The sequence below is a fragment of the Mustelus asterias genome, chromosome 18 (genome assembly GCF_964213995.1).
Source record: "Mustelus asterias chromosome 18, sMusAst1.hap1.1, whole genome shotgun sequence".
In the NCBI taxonomy this organism is placed as follows: domain Eukaryota; kingdom Metazoa; phylum Chordata; class Chondrichthyes; order Carcharhiniformes; family Triakidae; genus Mustelus; species Mustelus asterias.
Window position 1 is genome coordinate 72,575,352 of NC_135818.1, and position 18,348 is coordinate 72,593,699.

The window sequence follows — 18,348 nt, forward strand, 5'->3', positions numbered from 1 at the left end:
TCAAGAACTGTTTGGCAATCTAAACCAGGCAGTTAGTCCATAAAATATAGATTTCCATTTACTGTGTGCTGTTTTTCTCACACAAAGGGGTTGGAGAAATCAGGAACTCTCTTGCTCAAAAAGCAATAGATGCTGAGTCAATGGAGCTTTAAAAACTGAGATAGATTGCTGTTCGGAAAGATTATCCAATGTCATGTTGCATATGTTGACAAATGCAGTTTGGGTGCAGATCAGCCTAACCATTGATGAGCAGAGCAGACCAGAAGGGCTGAATCATAGAATCCCTACAGTGTAGAAGGAGGCCATTTGGCCCATCAGTTGGCACTGATTCTCCAACAGAGAATCTTACCCAGACCCACCACCCACCCTATCCTCAGAACCTCATGCATTTACCCCGTGAATCCCCCTGACCTACACATCTTTGGACACTAAGGCCAGAATCTTACAACCTCACCCGCTCTGATTCCGAGGTAGGCACAACAGAATTCCCCGTTGGCCTCAGGTGGGATTTTACGCGCCTCGCGTAAAATCCCGGTCGTAAAATCCCAGCCTAAGGGGCAATTTAGCACGGCCCATCCACCAAACTTGCACATCTTATGGAGCGTGGGAGGAAACCGGAGCACCCGAAGGAAACGCACGCAGACATGGAGAGAACATGCAAACTCAGCACAGGCAGTCACCCAAGACTGGAATCGAACCCGGTTCTCTGGCGCTGTGAAATAGCAGCACTAACCACTCTGCCACCGTGCCGTCCTACCCTTTGCCAATGGCCTGTTCCCAATTCTAATATTCCCATGTTCATACCGTGTTCTGTTTTTATTCCAGACTTATGTGAGCCCATATGAGAACATGTCCAGAGACGGCCTTGGAACCTGGAAGATGTCAGCAAATTATCTGAGGTATGCCTTCAGGTCCCAGAAAAAGGTTGAACGCTTCTGACTGAGCCATCAGGATTTGTGAAATTCTGACAGCTTCTGTTGATGGCTGCTCCAGTTAAGATAGCAAAGCATTTTCTCCTAATGGGCTTGGCCTTTGTGAAAATGGACTCTCCACTTAAGAATGTCTCCAAGTCCTGACAAAAGCATCAGACTGCTAATACCACTTTGTTTTGATGAGATGACTTTGACATGTTGCTGACACATTAGCGTGCTACTATTTCGCTAAAAATATCAAAGATCAAATTCCAAATTTGGAGGAGTAAAATTCCATCTTGATCCCAATCGATGGATATGGTCAAATTTGTACTCAATGAGCTCCTTGGTCTGAGCCGATAGTTATCTTTAGTTTGATCTAAACATAACAATTCCCTTGGTGATCCAAGAATTATGACTATATCTATATAGTCACGATATCTTATATGCTATAATTTATGGCCATCCTGTAAGGAATATGTTACACAGAGTCAAAACTATTGTTGAGGTTCGATTAATTGAGACATGCAGTAAAATCAATTAGCTAACGATCCACGTCCTGTCATGCCATTTGAAACTCTGTGCAGGGTGAAGCAAAAGTCAGAGACTGCAAATAATGAAACCTTAAAAGGATGAAATGGATCCAGAGAAAAAAAACAACTCAATCCAGCCTGACGTTTTCACATAAATTGCCTTTAAGACATGTCATGATTCACTCGTTTTAGCCTGACGTCCTGCCCACTGTTCTACAGGGAACTGACACTGGCAAGATGAGATATTTTCCTTGCTTAAATGTGTTGTGGAAGCTGGAAGGAAAGTTCTCTTTACAAAGTATTCCCAGCACCACGGGGAAAAGAAGTTTAATTCATCACCACCGCCACTCAGACGTGTCTTGAAGCAACTCTCATGAAAAAATATTACCTTGAGATCGGCCGCTGTTGTATGTATGAGAGCAGACCAGTTATTTTGTGCAGAGGAAGATCCCATAAACAGGCAATAGACCCTGAAATTTGCACATCAGTGTTCCACTACAATATGAGGACTAGACTGCTACTTTAAGGCTATGTGTGGATTTCCTCCGGGTGCTCCGGTTTCCTCCCACAGTCCAAAAGACGTGCTGGTTAGATAAATTGGCCATGCTAAATTCCTCAGTGTATCTGAACAGGCGCCAGAATATGGCGACTACTGGATTTTCATGGTAACTCCATTGAAATGTTAATGTAAGCTTACTTGTGACAATAATAAATTAAATTTAAAAACTTTTAAACTTCTTTGCACATACCACACAATCTTACTGCAAATGCAGCTGGAGATGTACGAAGAAGGTATATTTTGAATAATTATCGATTAAAAGTGTAGATCGAGAGAAGGCTAGCTGTCACTCAAGATAATAGGAGAAAAGCACAGCAAGAGCTCAAACATCTGGAACGACTGAATTACGCTTTGTGTTAATCTGGTAGATTTTAATTTTGGGCACGGGTCCAACAGAGGAAGCCAGCGAGAGGTCAGGAGCAGGAGGTCAGAACCATTTTGAGACACGAGCATGTTTTAAGTAAACCCAAAAAAGATTCCTGTCCCGAATAGACATCCCACTGCAGTGGCCTGGATTCAAACAGATGCAATAACTGGTGGCCCATGTAGAAACTGCCAGGTTGAGAACAAAGTAAGTCTTGGCAGGTGGGTTAGGGGCTCACCATCAATGGGAATGGGGTGACATGTGCCTCATTATTATCACCATAGAATCATAGAATCTCTACAGTGCAGAAGGAGGCCATTTGGCCCATCGAGTCTGCACAAACCACAATCCCACCCATCCCCATAATCCCATGCATTTACCCTAGCTAGTCCCCCTGACACTAAGGGGCAATTTAGCATGGCCAATCCACCTAACCCGCACATCTTTGGACTGTGGGAGGAAACCGGAGCACCCAGAGGAAACCCACGCAGACACGGGGAGAATGTGCAAACTCCACACAAACAGTGACCCAAGCCGGAATCGAACCCGGGTCCCTGGCGCTGTGAGGCTGCAATCCACATGGTGTAGGTCCACCCAGAGTGCTGTTAGGGAGGGAGTTTCAGGATTTTGAACCAGTGACAGCGAAAGAACAGTGATGAAGGCTTAAAGGGCAGTGTTCCCATGTCCCTGCTGCCTTTGTCCTTCTAGGTGCTGCCTGAGGAACCTTGGTGAGTTCCTGCAGTGCATCTTGTAGATGGGACATACTGCTGCCACAATGCTTTGGCGGTGGACAGAGTGAATGTTTACAGATGGGGTGCCAATCAAACAGGCTGCTTTGTCCTGGATGGTGTCAAGCTTCTTCAGCATTGTTGGAGTTGCACTCATCCAGGCAAATGGAGAGCATTCTACCATACTCCTAACTTGTGCCTTGTAGATGGTGGGCAGACGTTGGGGAGTCAGGAGTTCCTCGCCGCAGGATTCGCAGCCTCTGATCTGCTCTTGTAGCAGCAGTATTTAAATGGCTAGTACAGTTGGGTTCCTGATCAATGGTAACCCACAGGATGTTGATAATGGGGACTTCAGTGATGGTAATGGCATTGAATGTCAAAGAGCAATGGTTAGATTCTCTCTTGTTGGAGATGATCATTGTTCGGCACTTCTGTGGTGCGAATCTTTCTTGCCACTTGTCAGCCCAAATCTGGGTACTGTCCAGGCTTTTCCACATTTGGACATGGACTGTTTCAGTATCTGAGGCGTCGCGAATGGTGCTGAACATTGTGCAGTCATCAGCAAACATCTCTGCTTCTGATGTTCTGATGAAAGGGAGGTCATTACTGATGCAGCTGAAGTTGACCCGAGCAGTTGACCCGAGGACACTACCCTGAGGAACTCCTGGAGTCCTGGAGCTGAGATGATTGATCTCCAACAACCACTGCCATCTTCCTTTGTAAGAAGTTTAACAACACCAGGTTAAAGTCCAACAGGTTTATTTGGTAGCAAAAGCCACACAAGCTTTCGGAACTCCAAGCCCCTTCTTCAGCTGAGTGGGAATTCTGTTCACAAACAGAGCATATAAAGACACAAACTCAATTTACATGAATAATGGTTGGAATGCAAATACTTACAACTAATCAAGTCTTTAAGAAACAAAACAACGTGGATCTTCCTTTGTGCCAGGTATGACTCCAACCATCAGAGAGCTTTGCCCCTAATTCCCATTGACTTCAGTTTTCCAGGGATGCCACATTCAGTCAAAAGTTGCCTTGGTGTCAAGGATAGTCATTCTCATCTCAATTCAGCTCTATTTTCCATGTTTGAACCAAGGCTGTAATGTGGTCAGGAGCTGAGTGACCATGGCAGAACCCAAACTGAGCATCAGCGAGCAGGTCATTGCAAAGCAAGTCCTACTTGATAGCACTGTTGAAGACCTCTTCCATCACGTTACTGATGATCAGGATGATGGGGCGGTTTGGATTTGTCCTGCTTTTTTGTGTACAGGACATACCCAAGCAATTCTCCACTTTGCTGGTTAGATGCCAGTCTTGCAGCTGTGATGGAGCAGCTTGACGAGGGCCACAGCAAGTTCTGGAGCGCATGATCGGAATGTTACGCCCGTCCACACTGGCAAGATTTTCCCATCCCGTTGCAGATATAGCTGGGTGCCAAATTCTCCGACTTCACTGTAGCAGCAGTGTGGCATGAACGGCAGCTAAGATCGTGCCCCATGTCTTTAGTACTATTGCCAGAATATTGTCAGAGTCCCATAGCCATTGTAGCAACAAATGCCTTCAGCCGTTTCTTCATCTCACGTGAAGTGAATTGAATTTGACGTATTCTGACAAATTTAATCCTCTAAGAGGATGGTGGTGACCAGAATGTTGGTTGAAATGGGATAGGAGTTGTTGTACAGCCCTCTGACAAATGTATGCCAGATTAAGTTAAAAAAATACCCCAATATCTTATCTGAAGAACGACAGCTTTAACAGTGCAGCGAGACAGCTAAGGATAGTTCAACGCTGGAGCAAGAGTTCACAGCAATAACATAGGTATTGTTCTTTTTGTGATGGAGAGATGAGTACTTGATAAATTGTCAGCACTGTGGGTTATTATTGACTTTTGTGCATTGCACATGTACAGAACAGCTGCAAGCTTCTGGGGGAGTCAAGCACAGTAGGAAAAAAGGATATATAAAATCAATATAGACATTATATACTTACAAGTAAGATATAAAGCTAACAACATCATTGTGTTCAGTAGCTGTTTTACTGTTAATTACAGAAGTAAAATACTCACTAAGTCTAGCACTGGAGATAGTTACCGAATGAGCGATTCATCTCAAACCAGCACAGTAAGTTTGCAACAACATCTATTTTCATTTCTTTTCTATTTATGATCGGTTGCTGCTTCTTTGCAGCTCCATCACAAACATATCTATTTCCTAAATGGTTCTCAGGGTTTTAGGTTGTGAAATGCAAAAGAAAATGTTGCCATTTCAGTCTCATCCACCTTTAACCCCCGTAAATAACTCCAGGAGATTGAACCTTTTTCTATCAATGTCAGATGCTGTTAATTCCGCAGTGCATTCTTCCACCTATGCAGTGTGGAATAGAACTGAGAAGTGTAATGTTTTACTTCTCAATCGATTGATGGCCGTTTGCCTGAATTTCTGACACCTTTGAACCTTCTGGTTGAAATGCAGCACAAAGCAAATGCCAGGTTAAAAGCCAGAATCTTGGCACAGAGGAAGCTCCTGACTAAACAACGGTGGAACGGCATGCTAGCACAGTGGTTAGCACTGCTGCCTCACAGTGCCAGGGAGCCGGGTTCACTTCCGACCTCGGGTCATCGTCTGTGTGGAGTTTGCACATTCTCTCCATGTCTGGGTGGGTTTCCTCCGGGTGTTCCTGTTTCCTCCCACACACCAAAGATGTGGAGTTTGCACCTTCTCTCCGTATCTGCGTGTGTTTCCTCTGGGTACTCGGGTTTCCTCCCACAGTAAGAGTTTTAACAACACCAGGTTGAAGTTTCGGTATCTTGTCTCCTTTCTTGCATCTTTGTAGAAACTTGATGTCTGTGTCGATATGCGCGATCTTCTTGGAGATCCTCTCCACTTGGAACCGGCAGTTTGCAGTGTCGATGGTAGTCATGATGTGGAGATGCCGGCGTTGGACTGGGGTAAACACAGTAAGAGTTTTAACAACACCAGGTTAACCTGGTTTACTGGTTTACTTTAAGGTTTAAGGTTTACTTTAACCTGGTGTTGTTAAACTCTTACTGTGTTTACCCCAGTCCAATGCCGGCATCTCCACATCATTCCTCCCACAGTCCAAAGATGTGCAGGGTAGGTTGATTGGCCATGCTAAATTGTCCCCTAGTGACAGGGGGATTAGCAGGTGGGATTGTTGTTGGCGCAGGCGCGATGGGCCGAATGGCCTACATCTGCACTGTAGAGATTCTATGACTCATATGACTTCTAACGCACAAAGAGGAACCTACACAGTGGAATACCAGATAGGCACAGAAGGTGCACCACTCAAAATAATTCTGGATTCCTGGTTGCTGTATTTCCCACACTAACTACTCCACACCCACTGCCCCCTCTTGGAGAAAAATGTTGACTCATCCTTTTATTGTTTAGCAATGACTGGCATAATTAAATAAAAGCTCCAGTTCCCAAGTCAATTTGTTTATACATTTAATTGAAATATTCTCTTATTAAAAATTGCCTTGTTTTTTATTCCGATTAATTGAACTAAAATTCTTACTTAAATGGAAACAACTGTAGAATAACTTGTCTCCAACATCAAATCCAAGATTGTAATTAACAATTTTACGCTTTAATTAGGAGGCATGCAGTTCCACACTCATCGCATGGTGTATCTTCAATTGAACTCGAGAGGAAGCAAAGAATGTTGCTAATTGTTCCAGAATCATCTTTGGAATGCAAAGAGGTTCTCTTTTCCACTACATGTCTCTGAATCCTTTACCCCCTTCTGTCTCTTTCACCTTTACCTCCAAAAAACAGATCTGAGGAATCATGGAATCCCTGCAGTGCAGAAGGAGGCCATTCAGCCCATCGAGCCTGCACCAACCACAATCCCACCAAGGCCTTATCCCTGTAACCCCACGTATTTACCTTACGAATCTCCCTGACACTAAGGGGCAATTTAGGATGGCCAATCAACATAACCCACACATCTTTGGACTGTGGGAGGAAACCAGAACACCCGGAAGAAACCCACGCAGACACGGGGAGAATGTGCAAACCTCACACAGACAGTCATCTGAGGCCGGAATTGAACCTGGTGCTGTGAGGCAACGGTGGTAACCACTGTGCCACAGTGCCTCCCTCGAGTTCTTCTTTGTCATAGAGGTTAGCCCCATTCAGCTGCTTCTGTTGCATCCCTCCCTCTTCTAACCCTCTTCTCAACTTCTTCCAATGTTCCCCCATCTTTCTCTCCTCATGCCCACTCCAAGCTCATCTTGCCCCACCTCCTGCTCCCTTGAACCTCTTCCCACCTAACTGCTGACCAGCCAGCTTTCTTCCTTGTCCCCATTGTCCCATGTACGTTGATAATGTTAACAGTTCACTTAGGTACTGTCCACCTTCCCTTCAAATCTCCCATTGTCACCCCTCTCAGAAAAAAAACACGTTATCGCTCTCTCCTTGCAAACTGCCCCACTCCCTCCCCCATCTCCAACCTCCCTTTCCTTTCAAAGTCCTGGAATGGGTAGTTGGCTCCCAAATCAGTGTTTGTCTTTCCCAGAAATCCGTGCTTGAATCACTCCACTGTGATTTCTGGTCCTGCCACAGTGCTGAATCAGCCCTTATCAAAACCACCGATGCCAATATGATCATGGTAAACCAGCCTTCCTCATTCTTCTCATAGAATCCCTACAGTGCAGAAGGAGGCTATTCGGCCCATTGAGTCTACACCAATCACAATCCCACAAAGGCCCTGTTCCTGTAACCCCATGTATTTACCCTGCTAAACCCCTGACACTCAGTGGCAATTTAGCATGGCCAATCAACCTAACCCACGCATCTTCGGACTGTGGGAGGAAACCAGAGCACCCGGAGGAAACCCACGCAGACACAGGGAGACAGTGACCCAAGGCCAGAATTAAACCCGGATCTCTGGCGCTATGAGGCAATAGTGCTAACCACTGTGCCACCGTGCCGTCTCCTGCAGTCATTCACAGGGTAGAGCACAGCAACCTCCTCTTCACGTTGGTGCTACTGCCCTCACCTGGTTCCATTCTTAGCCATCCAGTCATAGCAAAATCCCATTGAAGGTCTGTGGGCTAGTCTAAGTATAATGAATGGCTGGCAACACGCGACCATCGCTGAGCACCAAATTCAAGCCATTGTGTTACCTTGACAATGCTGGAATTTTACCGGCCTGCCTGCCATGGGAATTGGAGCGGACGAGGGTGGGAGCATGGAAAGGTCCGCTGACCTCATGCAGGATTTTACTGTTTCGGGATGAGCGAGGCCTTAAAATCCCACCCAATGACTATGTTAGATGTTTATAGAACTCCAACAGTGCAGAAGAAGGCCATTCGGCCCATCGGGTCTGCACTGACCACAATCCCACCCAGGCCCTATTCCTGTATTTACCCTGCTAATCCCCCTGACACTAAGGTCAATTTAGCATGCCCAATTAACCTAACCTGCACATCTTTGGAGTGTGGGAGGAAACTGGAGCACCCGGAGGAAACCCACGCAGACACGGGGCGAATGTGCAAACTCCACACAGGCAGTGACCCAATGCCGGAATTGAACCCGGGTCCCTGACTCTGTGAGGCAGCAGTGCTAACCACTGTGCCGCCTTTTATAAAATCCATTTCGTTTTGGCTTGGTTCTGCGATGCTGACTTATGCGTCTTTTGGCATACACAAATGTCCTTTGAAGAGAGATAAGACGTTATGAATTTTGCAGGCAGCCTGTCTGTCTGCGTTATAAAAAAATCATCAGAAGAAACACTCTGATTGTTTTCAGTGACTATCCTTGAGATGGTACAGGAGCTTTTACAAATGCTTTCCTGCTTGCTTTTTAATGTGTGTGACCTGTAAGTAGCATAGAATCCCGAGAATGCAGAGGGAGGCCATTCAGCCCTTTGAACTTGCCAGGTCCTGTCACTGTAACCCCACATATTTACCCTGCTAATCCCCCTGACACTGAGGGTCAATTTATGCCTGCCACATTTCTGTGGACTGTAGGTATTTTGCTTTAAATTTCCAAAGGATTTTATTTTCCCACAAAGCCTTGGGTTCTTCATTACAGGTGCCTTTGCCTTTGGCAGAAGATTTAATAACTTTTATCTGTCAATTCGTCCCTCGATGGTGCAGACCGTCTCCAGAAATAAAAGAGTAATTGCTCTCCGGTGAGTCAAATGAGGATTCTGTTATCTCTAATTGTTTTTGCTCTTTACTCTGTCTCATTCCTTTTACAGTGATAATTTGCATAAGACAATGTAATGGACAGTGTAGGCGCTGGGAATTTCTCTCATCCAAACAACAGCTTATATCATTTATGGGCCAAATTCTCCAACAGAATGGCGGAAGTGTCAGGTTCAGTCAGAAAACCGGCATGTTTCTCCCCCACAGAAACAGGCAGGTTCCCTGACGAGATCTTCCCACACTTTGCCTTTTTTCTTGAAGTGGGGTGTGTTTTGTGCTTTCATTGTGAGGTACGGGGCCTAAACATGCCCACAAGCCTGGCTTCACAGAGATCGGGCCACCATTTTTAAAGGATGCCCTGATCTCATAGTGAAGTTAAAGACCCCCTTCCACCCCTTCATGATCATCAGGAACCTCCCTCATTGATGGCATGTTTCTTGCTCCCCTGCCCACCCCCTGAACATAGATCGCCAACATGAGGACATTGGGGCCCTCCCCCTTCATGCCCTGCCCTCTTCATGCCCTTCCCCCTTCATGCCCTGTCCCCTTCATGTCCTACCCGCTTTGTGCCTCATCCCCTTCGTGCTCCATTCCCTTCATGCCTTCGACATGCTCTGCCACTGTCATGCCATGACCCCTTCACTGCCCTGCCATGACTTTGACCACCCGGGGGCTACAACTAGCTCTACTTTCTCAGAAGACCAAGGAAATTTAGCATGTCAGCTACGACTCTCACCAACCTTTACAGATGCACCATAGAAAGCATTCTTTCTGGTTGTATCACAGCTTGGTATGGCTCTTGCTCTGCCCAAGACCGCAAGGAATTACAAAAAGTCATGAATGTAGCCCAGTCCATCACGCAAACCAGCCTCCCATCCATTGACTCTGTCTACACTTCCCGCTGCCTCGGGAAAGCAGCCAGCATAATTAAGGACCCGACGCACCCCGGACATTCTCTCTTCCACCTTCTTCCTTCGGGAAAAAGATACAAAAATCTGAGGTCAAGTACCAACCGACTCAAGAACAGCTTCCTCCCTGCTGCTGTCAGACTTTTGAATGGACTTACCTTGCATTAAGTTGATCTTTCTCTGCACCCTAGCTATGACTGTAACACTACATTCTGCACTCTCTCATTTTCTTCTCAATGAACGGTATGCTTTGGTCTGTGTAGCGCACAAGAAACAATACTTTTCACTGTATGTTAATATATGTGACAATAATGAATCATATCAAATCAAATCAAAATGGTCATCAAATCTGGTCTCCATTTTTGGCGACTGGTAGTGATTCCCAACAGCATCACATCATGCCAGTGGGTGAAAACATTGCACATTCCAGGAGCATTTGGCATCAAGCTGACGTTAAAATCTATTTAAATGAATGGCAATTAGGTTTCTGTGTGGTGTCTGCCTAGAAGCAGCACATAATGCTTGCTGCCCATCACAGATCCCATTCCAGGGTACTCCCAGCCTTTTTCCGACATAGTGGGATTTGTGGCATATGTTCTTGCTATCTTTCACACACTGTACATCATTTCTTAGTTACAGCAGAGTCAGGGGATAAATGTGGCATAGTGGGATTATCTCTGCCTCTGAATCAGAAGCTCCAGGGTCATGTCCCACCCCAGGACTTGATGCCAAGGAATTTGCATTTGTATTGCAGCTTAACAGGTTGCTTATCAACCTGCAATTTTTTCCAACACATGCCAATTAGAGACCGTAAGAGCAGGAGAGATTCTTACTTTTGATTTGATTTGATATTGTCACATGTATTGGGAGACAGTGCAAAGTATTGTTTCTTGTGCAACATGATGTGGAGATGCCGGCGTTGGACTGGGGTAAACACAGTAAGAAGTCTCACAACACCAGGTTAAAGTCCAACAGGTTTATTTGGTAGCAAAAGCCACACAAGCTTTCGGAGCTCCAAGCCCCTTCTTCAGGTGAGTGGGAATTCTGTTCACAAACAGGGCATATAAAGACACAGACTCAATTTACATGAATAATGGTTGGAATGCGAATACGTACAGCTAATCAAGTCTTTAAGATACAAACAATGTGAGTGGAGAGAGCATCAAGACAGGCTAAAAAGATGTGTATTGTCTCCAGACAAGACTGGATTGTCTGGAGACAATACACATCTTTTTAGCCTGTCTTGATGCTCTCTCCACTCACGTTGTTTGTATCTTAAAGACTTGATTAGCTGTAAGTATTCGCATTCCAACCATTATTCATGTAAATTGAGTCTGTGTCTTTATATGCCCTGTTTGTGAACAGAATTCCCACTCACCTGAAGAAGGGGCTTGGAGCTCCGAAAGCTTGTGTGGCTTTTGCTACCAAATAAACCTGTTGGACTTTAACCTGGTGTTGTTAAACTTCTTTCTTGTGCAACATACAGACAAAGCATACTGTTCATAGAGGAGGAAAGGAGAGAGTGCTAATATCTGCAACAGTCATAGAAGAGATTGTATTTGTGCATTGTTAGAGTTTAAAAGAGTTAGAATAGAGTTCTATGAGCATAGAACAAGAGTAAAAGATAGAATTAGAGGGTATGCTGGGCACAGCTTGCAAGAAGTCGCCTTGCTCCGGCACCATCTTGGAATCAACTTAGCCATAGAATCATAGAATCCCTACAATGCAGAAGAGGCCATTCAGCCCATCGAGTCTGCATCAACTCTCTGACAGAGTACCTTACCCAGGTCCTCTCCCCCATCCTTTCCCTGTAACCCCACACATTTACAATGGCCATTCCATCTAGCCTACACATTTTGGGATACTAAGGGGCAATTTAGCATGGCCAATCCACCTAACCTGCACACCTTCGGAGTGTGGGAAGAAACCGGATCACATGGGGGAAACCCACGGGGAGAATCTGCAAACTCCACAGAGCCAGTCACCTAAGGCTGGAATCGAACCCGGGTCCCTGCAACTGTGAGGCAGCAGTGCTAACCACTGTGCCACCATGCTGCCATCAGAGTTTTGAATGGACCTACCTCACATTAAGCTGATCTTGCCCGACACACTAGCTATGGCTGTAACACTACATTCTGCGCCCTCTCTTTTCCTTCTCCCCGACATATTCAATAAACGGTGCTTTGGCTGTATAGTGTGCAAGAAACGATACTTTTCGCTGCATACAGATGGTTGCTATGGTGCATCTGTAAAAGTTGATGAGAGTCGTAGTGAACATTCAGAATTTCCTGAGCTACATGTGACAATAATAAATCAGATCAAATCAAATTAAAGTCATGTTGCCATAGCACCATCAGTCAGCATTCACAATGTGGCCTTGCAGGTTGTAGACAGCTTTACACACCTAGACTTTACAATCACCAACAATCTGTCATTTGAAATTAGCATGTGAATTGCAAAAGCTGCAGCTATTATGTCAAGGCTGATTAAGAGAGTGTGAAACAACAGCAACCCGATTGAGAACACGAGACTGTGAGTTTACCAAATCTGCATCCTCAGCACTCTCCTCTTGGACAACATATACTAGGCAGCAGAAAATGTCTTACAGTTTCAACTTTTACTGTCTCAGACATATTCTCAACATCTCTTGGACAAATCACCAAATTCAGTGGTCCTGGAGAGTGCTAATTCCATCAGTATACACTCATTGTTAAGCCAATGGCATCTGTGTTGTCCTGGTCACATTCGCCAAATGGATGATGGCCATATACCCAACAACCTTCTGTCCAATAAACTGGCCATTGGGTCATGATGCCCTGGGTGTCCATACCTCCACTGAAATATTTGATACCTCACTGGAGGAGGCAATGGCACAGTGGTATTGTCACTGAACTAGTAATTCAGAGGCTCACAGTAATGCTCTGGGGGCTGGGTTTGAATCCCACCATGACAGATGGTGAAATTTGAATTCAATTGCAAATCTGGAATCTAATGATGACCATGAAACCATTGTCAATTGTCATGAAAACCCATCTGGTTCACTAATGTCCTTTCCGGAAGGAAATCTGCAGTTCTTACCTTGTCTGGCCGACATGTGACTCCAGGCCCACAGCAATGCGGTTGACTCTCAAATGCCCTCTGAAATGAAGGGCAATTATGGATGATAAATAAATGCTGGGTCCAGCCAGCCACACCCACATCCTGTAAAATAAATTTTTTTAAATGTCAAAGCCATTACAGTATTCCTACAACTGGCTGACAACATGGCTGCTAAACATATGACATTGTATGGAACCCGATAAGTTTTGTTTTTGCATTTTAACTAATGGGGAACCTCATTTGCTTGCAGAAGTCATGGCATTGCTACTGAGGATCAGCTTTCTTTGGTGCATAGTCAGTTAGACCCCCTAGTATTACCCTGGGTATCTGGATTACTAGCCTAGTGACAATGCCACTACTCCAGCGCCACCTCAGTGAGGTATCAAATGTTTTAGTGAAGGTATGGATGCCCAGGACATCACAATCCAATGGCCAGTTCACTGGACAGAAGGTCATAGAAATCATAGAAATCATAGAAACCCTACAGTGCAGAAGGAGGCCATTCGGCCCATCGAGTCTGCACCGACCACAATCCCACCCAGGCCCTACCCCCACATATTTACCCACTAATCCCTCTAATCTACACATTTTAGGATTCTAAGGGGCAATTTTTAACCTGGCCAATCAACCTACCCCGCACATCTTTGGACTATTGGGTATTGGGTATATGGCCATCATCCATTCGACGAACATGACCAAGACAACACAAACGTCATTGGCTTAGCAATGAGTGTATACTGATGGAATTAGCACATTCCAGGGACCTCTGAATTGGTGACTTTATCCTGCCAAGAGCTGTCGAGAATATACCTGAGCTGTTTAAAGTAAAATAGTATTAACTGTGCATGAATAGGAATTCAGAAGCTCCACTAATTTCCAAATGGAAGCCATTGTCTGAACAAGTAATGGGTCTGAAGCCTGTGCACAAGGCTCCAGGGACAGTTTGTGTGGGTTGCAGTTACTCATCTGTGGAGCCTCTGCTCCCTTTCTACAGTTTCTACACTGGAGCATCAACAATTGTTGAGCAAGAGACAATTTTATTCCTTGTGATGATAAAATGAATGCAGCCTATCGCTGTAATTGTAAGCATCGCAGGAGAACCTGCTTGAGTGAGAAACAGTACAATTTGATGCACGGAGCCATCAACAAACTCTTCTATTGTCGACGGTGAATAATGGGCGCTGAAGTTACTTAACCAACATTACTGCCAAGGCATTTTGTTTGAAACAAATGGCACGAAAGCTAAAAGCATCATAATTGAATGCTGATGCCCCTTTTGATCCTGACTCCATGTTAGTGGTAACAGAAAGTATTCTCTTTTATTGTCTAAAATTCCAGCCATATTAACAAAAGAGGCTGCAAATGCTTTTATGGATAATAAGTGTGAGATGAAACAGGAAAGTGCTTATTTGTCAGTTATCAGATTCTGAGAAAGTGTTGGGGAGCTATAATTTACATCTAAAATTCATACCCAGGGGTGCCGAGGATGGGGTAATAAAGATATTTATTTATAACCACTTCTCGGCAATACTATAACTGAATTTTTATTCTCATCAGTGGTGCCATTGTTTCGTTAATAAATTCATACCTCCGGTTGATTTTGGGCTTGTTTTCATTTAACATTTCAATCAAAGCAATTAAATTTATCAATGAAAGTGCCTCTAATTTCCACAGATTAGTCATTGTGGTATCTTGATTCTGAAATGTTCTGCGTGGAAAGACACCAAAATTTTGTTACCCTGGTAACCTGTTGCAAATGTGGAAACAGCCCAAAATGCTCATATTGGAAACGAGGATGCCAGTAATAGTGGAGCGAATGTAAGTGGAAAAATTACTTAACACCTCAATGATTTTCTCGATATGTAAAATGGTTACTTCATTATCACTAACCTTTGGGCCACTAACTTTTAATTGACAATTATATCAGATTGTGCCAGGTCTCGATTATACCACATTGGAGATGTTTTCTAGCTTTCTTCAGTGTTATGGTATATGGCGCCATAAACAAAACTTAAGATTTGAGATGCGCAATGAATTTACATTATTAGGAGAGGAACATGTTGGTACAGTTCTGTCAGCGATACTCAAAATACAACCTGGAGGTTATTTGCATCGGAGCTCTTTTTGACCTGTGACCCACAACAGACTTATTTCTCCATCTGACTTTGGTCTTCCATTTATGGTATGCACTGTTTTAGGATGCTGGTTAATTAGGATGCAATACTGTTCTTTTTTTTCCCTTAATCACCAATGTTCAGCATAATCAAGGACCCCACGCACCCTGATATATTCTCTTCCACCTTTTTCCGTTAGGAAAAAGGCACAAAAGTCTGAAATCATGTACTAACCGACTCAAGAACAGCTTCTTCCCTGCTGTCATCATAATTTTGAATGGACCTACCATATATTAAGTGGATCTTTCACTACACCCTAGCTATGACTGTAACACTGCATTCTTCACTCTCTCCTTTCCTTCTTCCCTATGTACTCTATGAACGGTATGTTTTGTCTGTATAGCGTGCAAGAAACAATACTTTTCACTGCATACTAATACATGTGACAATAATAAATCAAATCAAATTTTTTAAACAATGAAAGTGTACAAGCTAATACTATTAAGAGGCAGAGTTATGTCAATTGAAAGGGCCCAATTGAAAAGGACTACTTAAGGGAACTATTAGTTCTACTGTGTTTGCTCCCTTCTTCCTGGGGAGGTTTCTGGTTTCCACTAGATAATTTCCGACAGCAGCATGGTTGAAATCAGTAGCTCACCACCCGGATGAGTGTAGACTCGGAACCACATGCCATCATCAGCTATGGTACATCATTCCCAATAATGCTCCTTGCATAAGGCATTTGCTGTGCTCTTCTACAAATGGCTAGTGAGTCACACTGGCTGATGTGCTAAATAAACATTGAATGATTGCACAGCTACAGCAAACAAACATTGCAAAACATTCCGCGGGGGCGAGAAATGCACAGTGGTTAGCACTGCTGCCTCACAGCACCAGGGACCCAGGTTCGATTCCCAGCTTGGGCCACTGTCTGTGCGGAGTCTGCACATTCTCCCCGTGTCTGTGTGGATTTCCTCCCGGGTGCTCCAGTTTCCTCCCACAGACCAAAAGATGTGCTGGTTAGATGCATTGGCCAAGCTAAATTCTCCCTCAGTGTTACCCGAATAAGCGCTGTAGTGTAGCGACTCGGGGATTTTCACAGTGACTTCATTGCAGTGTTAATATAAGCCTACTTGTGACAATAATAAATAAACTTTATAACCGATGTGGAGATGCCGGCAGTGGACTGGGGTGGGCACAGTAAGAAGTCTCACAACACCAGGTTAAAGTCCAACAGGTTTATTTGGTAGCACGAGCTTTCGGAGCGCTGCCCCTTCACCAGGTGAGTGGGAGTTGGGTTCACAAACAGGGCATATATAGACACAAACTCAATTACAAGATAATGGTTGGAATGCATGTTTAACAGGTAATCAAGTCTTTACAGGTACAGACAGTGCGAGTGGAGAGAGGGTTAAGCACAGGTTAAAGAGGTGTGAATTGTCTCAAGCCAGGACAGTTAGTGAGATTTTGCAAGCCCAAGCAAGTCACGGGGGTTACAGATAGTGTGACATGAATCCAAGATCCTGGTTGAGGCCGTCCTCATGTGTGCGGAACTTGGCTATCAGTTTCAGCTCAGCGATTCTGTGTTGTCATGTGTTCTGAGCAAAGGAAATTCTGAAAGGAAATACGAATTTACTGAAACAGTTAAAAGTGATGTCAGAAGGAGTAAAAGATCGTAAAAGTTCAATGTTTTAAGCAGAATACAAAGATATGAACAACAAATAAAGCAATTGAAGACAATGTTAAAGCCAGATAAGACAAAACAGGAAGTTAAGGCAAAGATAATCAAATGGTTAAATTATTTTCCAGAAAACTCACAGGAGAGAATAACACTATGCTACCATTTAGTTGCAGTACATCTGTGGTCTTCTAAAAGATTTTGAAGTCAAATTGGAAGAGGTATTGGATAACAAAATGGATTTAGCAATCACAAAATCACCCTAAACTGGCAAATTGACTTGAACTCACAAAGACCCAATATCCTATCAGTAAGGATGTAATAAAATATATTATCAGAGGCAGACTTGAGTAATATCAGTATAGCAATGCTGAGTATGAAGCAGTTGCTATGGATTTAAAAGAAGAATTCCTGCACGGACATTCTCCTTGAATATTGGAATGATTTGGTAAATAAATGCAGTCATGGGCTGATTAAATATGCCTTCCACGTTTTTGGAAAGCTTTTGATAAAATTCCACATGAAAGTCTTCTAATGATCGTAAACTCAAGATAGGAAACAGGATTAGGTAAAACTGAGTTTAATAATACAAAACACAAAGTACTTTTGCGAGCAATTCTGACTAACCTGAGGGGTAGGGAGGGAAGGTGGGGGGTTGGGGTGGGAGGTTGGGGGTGGAAGTGATGATGAATAGATTCCTAAAACACTTACGGCAGGATTTTCTGGCCGCACTTGTCCTTTCATGGTCCGCCCCAGCTCACTACAATTCCCATGGTGGGCTAGATGGGAAAATTCTAAATGTTAGAAACTCCATTGTTTGTGATCATGCAAATAATATGGATACTAAACTGTAATGATGCACTTTTACAGACTTCATTAAAAACACTGAAGGTATTTATTAATAAGAAAACAGCTGCCTCATGGCTGTAGTCAGCTCCCAAAATGTTTCTGTTGGAGAGCCTCTCTCATCATTGTGTGATTCCACACTGAGTCCTGATTGGTCACACAGGCCATGTGATCCGTACTCTGCTGTGTTACCCTTGAAGGGACAATCACCACATAAACCAATTCAAAACTGCTCAGATTTACTGATAAAAATAAGGAGGGCAAAGGATCAAGCAAGTGACCTGGAAAAGGATTTAGAATATTCTGAGTACAGGAACAGTGATGTCTCGCTGCAATTATACAAGGCTTTGGTGAGGTCACATCTGGAATGTTGTGTTAAAAGCAAAATACTGCGGATACTGGAATCTAAAACAAGAACAGAAAATGCTGGAAA